The 7,099-nt window shown below is 52.6% G+C and overlaps 1 long non-coding RNA gene across 1 annotated transcript; it reads right to left on the bottom strand.

Annotated features, from left to right (window-relative positions):
• Positions 1-894: 894 nt before the first annotated feature.
• Positions 895-5,726, bottom strand: LOC309891873. Its single transcript, XR_014319563.1, has 4 exons — positions 5,692-5,726; positions 4,332-4,964; positions 3,729-3,883; positions 895-1,481 (listed from the first exon to the last, which is right to left on the bottom strand). It is a non-coding gene; the product is annotated as an uncharacterized lncRNA (long non-coding RNA).
• Positions 5,727-7,099: the final 1,373 nt, after the last annotated feature.

Genomic DNA, 7,099 nt, shown 5'->3' with positions numbered 1-7,099 from the left:
GGGGATGTGTGAGCAGCAAAACAGCATGGCTGCCCCGCTTGAACCCATGGTACCCATGGCCAGGACAAAGCATCTCTGGCACCTGCTGATTTTGGAAGACTCCAGGTAGAGCTCGGGGTCTCTGAGCATTTCACGCCGAAGCACACAGCCTGGATTCTCCACCTGCGCAGTGGGAAGCCAGCTGGGTTCTGCTCCATTGCTGCTTGCTCACAATTTCCACCTGAAGCTCCTTCTTATTTCCTTTTCAGACAGGCGTAATACCCAGAGAGGCTGCACAAACTCCCCAGAAGGGTGAGGAGCAATGACACCCTCACCACAGCGAGGCTTTGACCCTACACAGTCAGCACGGAAGCAGCCAGGCACACCTGGGCCATGAGCCCTGAGATGTCTGCACCGTGTGGGTAGCTGCTGGCTCCCTGAGCTGAGTGTGCACAGCCCCGACCCCTCTGAGACCTCATCAGGACTCAGCCTTGAGATCTCCAACCCATGTGGCTCCCAACCACATCTGTTAGAGTGCCACTGGAGCCTGTGGCTCCGTCCTTTGCATCAGGTTTGTTTCCAGCCTGCAGGCCAGGAGAAAAGGGTCATCTGCAGCAAGCTCTGCCTGCGTTTTAGGAGTCAGCAACTTTGATAAACCCTCGACACGGCTTGCAGGCACCGCTGAGCCTCTATCTCCCGCCTGCTGCAGGAAGCCGGTCACTGTATCACAGATCAAAGCTGCTCACACCAACACAGGAAGGTTGTGCACAAGCAGAGAGGAACTACAGATGCTTGTATTTGGACGCAAGGTTTTGCTGCTGTGCATGTATTGGTCTCGAAATTTGCCCAGAAACTGCCTGAATCGATTCGGAAGAAAACACTACCTGTGGTACCACCCAGCTTACTCACAGCCAAATTCTCCTGGCGCAGGGGCAAGCCGCTCCGTTATCAAGATGTTTGATACGACTCTGCGAAGATGGGTTTATCTAAAATTGCATTAGAGGCTTATTTAGAGCATGTAATGACCTTAAGTGGCTGCGCTTTAAAGAGGCTAACAAAAGAGTACAGGAGCTCAAACGGGCACACGTTGCAGGGAAGTAATTTCCCCCCGATACACACACAGCATCTGTGGAACAGGCAAACATTTATCGGGAGCTGAAGCTCATCAGAGCAGTGAATTATTTCGTGGAGCTGAAGGAAGGGAAGGCTTTCTGCGTGTCTCCCGAAATCACAGATGCAGGCGGGCCCCTTCCAGAAGTCGCTCCTGCTGCCGGGCGCTGCTGGGATAAAGCAGAGCGAGGAATTACTGCCCAGCAGCAGGAATTACTGCCCAGAAACTTTCAGTCAGCTCGGGCAGTTCTCATGCAAACCTCAGTGCTGCAGGAGTCACATGCCTGGCTGCTGCCGGACTGACACAGAGGAACAGACTGGCGGAGGAACGCAGCCAAGTGTGTCTCCTCTCTCTTCTCCTCTCTCCTCCCCTCCATTAAACGATAGGAAATCTGAGAAAAGACAAATAAGCCGGGTTTGTACATTGTTTAAATTGTTTCAGCGCCTCTCGCGGGCTCTTGCACACAAACAGCATTCACAAGTCGTTCGGGGCTTATTTCCTTTCAGTTCTGCATCCCCGCTCTGTTCTGGTTTACTATTCTCCGGCTCCCTGTACAAACAGGATCTTTCCCCAACAATGTTCTGCCACATCATCTTCCTTCCTTTGTATGCAGGCTGATGCTGTGTGCTACGCGCCACGCCGCTTCCTACGGCACCTCGTTTCTCAATGCTAGCGAAAAAAATAAATAAAATAAAATAAAAAAACAGGAACCAAAAGCACACTGAACTCTTGCCGTAGCTTAAAATCGGACCCCGGAAAGTTTCCGATTCGAGATGAGTTTTCAGCTAACGGATTCGTCTCGTTCAGCGCCTCGTGTGCCACACACACGGTGCAATCCGCCCAAGCGCGCCCCTCCTGCAGGGTCCGTACCACCCTTTTTGAGCAAGGGTGGTGAAAAGCGAAGCCAGCCGAGCTCAGAGCATGCTGCTTCTCTGTTAACCTCTTTTCTCTTCTCTCGCTGCCTGATTTTTTTGCGCTGAGGAGATTAGATAGCATGTCTTCGGGGAGAGGAGAAAACCGCAGGGCGCGCTGCAGATTGCACAAACGCTCTTGTTATTCTGAGGCCTGAAGAAACAAGGAAGGAAGCTTGAGGCTGGTGGTTTGGCAGGTGCGAGGCCTTTTTTTTACACAGACAGCTGTTTTAAGTGGGAGCTCTGGGCTCGGGGATGAGCAGGGAAGGCCTGTCATCCCCACCCCTGCACTGCGCGGTGGCACGAGGGGGTTTTGGGCTCCCGACGGAGCAACGCCGCCGTGCTGCCCGCTCGCTCGAGCTGTGCTTTGGGTATTTTTTCCTGTCGCATTTGCAGAGCAAGGCTGCAAAGGGAGAGAATTTCTCCCGCAAAGCGACAACTGGCTGATGCAGCTGTTCCTCCGATGCACGAGGCAGAGGTTGGGGCCACTGCGTTGGCGCGTAAACACAAAATGGATGAGGGCGAGCACAAAATGGGTGGAGGGGAAGGCGTAACGCCCAGCTCGACGTAGAGACCTGCTGGAAAGGGTTTGGGTGCTGCCACATCAAAATTAACTGCTCTAATCCCACCAGATCATTTCTAGTGGTTTGGGTCACGCTGCTGGTAATCCTTTTACAGTTCTGAATGAAGTGCTTCCCTTGGCAGGGTGCTGGGACACACTCTGCTAAGTCTTGCACGAGTTTGGAGGAATACTTTAGTCTTTGGCAGTTTGTACCCACTGAAAAACGTATCTGTGATCCCCCACCTGATAATCTGGAAAAGAACCGCATGTTTTAGGGCTCTGCTACAACACCTGTGGGGAGGAAAAGGGGCTTTGCATGATATCCTCTCCAGCAGGGATTCTCTGGGGCAAGCAGCCTTGAGCCAGGTTGGTACTCTAAATGACAATAGGCTCTTTCTCCTGCAGCTGACTGCCGACTTTAATGAACGCTTAGCAACTTAATTATCTTTAAAGGTGCTACTGCTCTGTTAGAGAGTGCTGGAATTGGGCAGTGAATTTAAAAGTTACCAGGGGAAGGGCAGCCGCAGGGGAAAGCGTGCACAGAAACACCTGGGTACAGCTGCCATGCGACCACAGAAGCCTGATTTCCATGAGAAATCAAGCTGAAGCCATTTCAAGGTGAGGGACTGTGGTTAATCACCCCCGACACACTCATTAATACATCCCCAAACTCATCTCCTTGTCCACTGACAAGGGGAGTCAGCCAAGAACGGCCGCAGCGTGGGGAAGAGCAGAACTACAGCCACGCCGTGGGCTTCAGAGGATCATGGAATTAGAAGATGATTTGGGTTGGAAGGGACCTTAAAGGTCATCTAGTTCCAACCCCCTGCCATGGGCAGGGACACCTCCCACCACACCAGGTTGCCCAAAGCCCCATCCAGCCTGGCCTTGAGCACCTCCAGGGATGGGGCATCCACAGCTTCTCTGGGCAGCCTGTGCCAGGGCCTCACCACCCTCTGGGTGAAGAATTTCCTCCTAATATCTCATCTACCTCTCCCCTTTTTAAATTTTAAACCATTCCCCCTTGTCCTGTCATTATCCGCCTGAGTAAAAGTTCACGGGAACTGCTGTGTGTGCTGCCGTGTCCCGAGGTTTCACAGCGTCGTGCTGGCTCAGAGCAGGGTGCTGGGGACACGGTGGCACTGCTCACCTCCTGGCTGCTCACCTGCAAAGGGCGGGATAAGATCTGCCAGCGTCCACAGCAGGATAAACAAAATACCAGAGAAGTGAAGGGCGAGGCAGCGTTTTGTCGTTCTTGGAAGACAGGGTTCTGACACGGGGCGACCCGCTGTCCTGCGGTCTCTGGAGCCACCCTGTCACCTGTGAGGAGCAGGTCGAAATCTAGTAGCAATCTAATAACCTTTGGAGTTTGACTCCAAAATATGTGAAATAAATAAACAGTTATTTATAATTTATGATATAAATAAACTTATTGATAATGTATAATGTAAGAAATAAAAATAAGGGAAAGAAAGCCTTACAATGAAGCCTGACATTCCATTTTTGGCATCTTAATTTTTTAATTTTTTGGTATCTTATTTTTTTTCCTTTATCATTAATTAATTAATTAATTAATTAATTAATTTATTTTATTTGAAAACTATCAGCCTGGCAGCAAACTGAGCCCCCCCAGCTCACGTGGCAGCACGGCCTCACCGCGCCGGTGAGCGCTGCATGGACGCCTCGCATCCAGCGCGGCCCTAAATTGCAGCACTAGCATGTGGTTGCCGTCAGCCACCACATCCAGGAGGAAATGGCACCTTGTTACCTCCCAGATGATCTGCTCCCTGTGGGGTAAATATCCTCGGCGTGGCATCGGGGTTTAGCAGCAAGGTTCCTGTTAAAAGAGCTGGGATTGGAGGGAGGGTAAATGCGAGCGCGCGGCGCTGGGATGTTGCACCTATAAATCTTCTGCGTCTCCTGCTAGCTGCTTTCCTCGCTGACAAAGGACAAGTGTTTGCTGCCAGTGCAGGGTTCATAAAGCACAAAAGGAGGGTGTGTGTTCTGCATTGCTTCCTGTAACACCGGCTGCAGCTACGGCGAGGAAGCACGGAGCAGGAAGAAGCCAGGGGATTCCTCAGCTCCTCGACGGCTGCAGCCTGGCCAAAGGAAGGAATTCAGCTTTCAGTGGCAAAGTTTGCATTTCCCTTCGGTTACGTGTCTATCCCATTGTGGTGGTGGTCGGCAAGTGCCTCAGTTTACCGAGCAGCAATGGCTTGGACAGGCCCTGTCCTTCAGAGAGCTGCCTTAAAACAAGTAACTTGTTTGACTTTGGAAATAACTTGCCTGCTCTCCAGGAGGCGTCCTTGCAGGGCTTGTAGGATAAACGCAAGCTCCATGTGCAGGACACATAACCCAGCGCTCTGTGGCACCTCACTAGGTGGCGTGTGGCCATGCCTGGCTTGGGGGTAGATGAGAAAAGACTTAATTCGTTGTGTATCTGGCTTCAGCATGTCCTGCCTCTGCTGTGTATTTACAAATGTGGACCTACAAGTTAACGTTTCAGGGGTGAGAACTGAATTTTCAGGATCAGGGACGCCCGCTTCAATGAGCTTTGTATTCAGCTTTGGCCTGAAGAGCCCACTTGAACCAGGAGTGGAGTGAGGCTGGTAGAAAAGGGGTTTATTAAACCAGCCCGTCTCAAAGGGAAAGCATGCTTCCCGAGACACACACGAGCTCTACCCAGCTGAAACAGGCGCCTGAAGGAGGGCTGGTGTGTCTGCTTGCTACAGCTCGGCCAGCTGCTCTAATAAAAGGCCTTATCTCTTCCTATAAATTCTGCCTTGCTTATAGCCTGACATCATTACTGCTGCAGCACTACCGAAACGCTATCCAAACCCTCGTGCCATTATTTTAAAGGCAAGCCATAAAGGTTAATTTGTGTTCTCCCCGTCTCAAAATGGTGCAAAGCCCGGTGTGGCTGCCCTCTTTTGTTCTCGGAGCGAAGATGCTGCTGGTTCCTGCACCCACACTGGGCCACGGGCCCCTGGGAAGCTCTCGGGCTGCTTCCTGAGAGTGAAGCTGGGTGAATCTGCAGTTTCCCAACTGGCCTAAGCTGACCTACCCTGGGCTGCTGCCAGGAGGCAGCTCCCCCAGCCGGCTGCAATCCTCCCTCCTTGTTCTCTAACCTGTAGGGTGAATCTGCAGGACCTTCAGCTCGCTGGCGTGGCTGTTTGAGTGGCCACATCGATGCCAGGAGAGATGCCAGGCCCAAGGAGACGTGGTGGGTGCGAGACTGGTCCTTCTGGCAGCAGCATCGACTTCAGCTGGCCGGCACCGCTGGGGCTGTGAACCCGAAACGAGCTCCTGAGGCACCTCGCAAACCCCAAAAGCCATGGGGGGTTTGCCGGCAGCTGCCTTGGGATGGGATGCAAACATTCCTCCGTGCCTTTGAACATAGAGAGAAGGGGGTTAACAGCTAAAGAACGGTGCCATGCATCTGCTACACACGTAAGCGAGGGGTTTTCCTGTGGTATTTGGGCCGAAGGTGCCTGCTATTTTATTATCCAGCCAGGCACCAACCTTCCTCTCCAGCTCCAGCACGGCGAGCGCTGGATTTAACACCTGACACACCAGGCTCGTAGCCACAACAGCACTTGCTGAGTTTCTGAAACAAGCCAAAATCGAGTGGTTTCCCGTGCTGTTTAAGGTTTAGGATGGGAGATGTGTTGTGGGGGGTGCCCGGGGAGGGCAGCTGGTGACGTGCCTGTGATGCAGCTGCACGGGGAGCCACGCAGTGCTCGCTTTCCCTTATCACAGTGCTCCCGCCGTGATAAGGGAAAACTGGGGCAAAGGCTGGCACCTGGCTGCACAAGATCCCCCAGGCGTTCCCTGGAGCAGGAGCTCATTCCTGCCTTGCTGTGTCAGGTTTGTGGAGGCGCTGCGAGATGAAGCTGCGCGGCAGGACGAGTTCTACCAGGGCTTACCCACAGCAGCCTCCCCAGTAACCTTCCCCCGAAGCCAAGGCGGATTAGAGACAAGACGATAATGGGAGAGAAAATCGGGGTCACAGGCTGGTTTATAATCAGTTCTGCAGGAGAGGCAGGGCACCACCTACCTTCCTTACTTCTCCCTATGATTATTCCGTGAAATTCACCTTGGTGTCTTTGATCAGCTCGCTCAGCAAAGCCGGCCTCTGAAGGCGGCTGTCTCGGCTAACCCATTTGGTTCCCATTTCCCCGTGCCATCGCTCACGTGTAGTAAGCTGAAACATCTGGAGGGACCCAGAGGAGCGACGTCCTTACCGCCTGTCTCAGTCACTGCCCTCAGCCACCAGTGCCTCCCAGCTGAGGCTGCTGGTTCTGGGTCCTATTTGGCCGTTCCTTCATCCATCGCTATCGGGCTCGCAGGGTTTAAGGCTCCCTTACTTCCATGATGTTTTGGTTGAATTCCAAAACTGTTCGTACGCTTCTCTCCCCCTAGTAAACTTACAGCAACGAGTAGAGAGCCCATTAAGGAAGATGGGTTTGGGCTATAGAGAAATGCTGCCAACTACTGTAACAGGAAAACATTACAGCTCCCTTTTGCCCAAAAATA

This window comes from Aythya marila, assembly GCF_965140915.1.
Source record: "Aythya marila genome assembly, chromosome: 1".
Lineage (NCBI taxonomy): Eukaryota > Metazoa > Chordata > Aves > Anseriformes > Anatidae > Aythya > Aythya marila.
The sequence above is the reverse complement of the archived record's forward strand: the minus strand, read 5'-3'. Positions and strand labels throughout refer to the sequence as shown.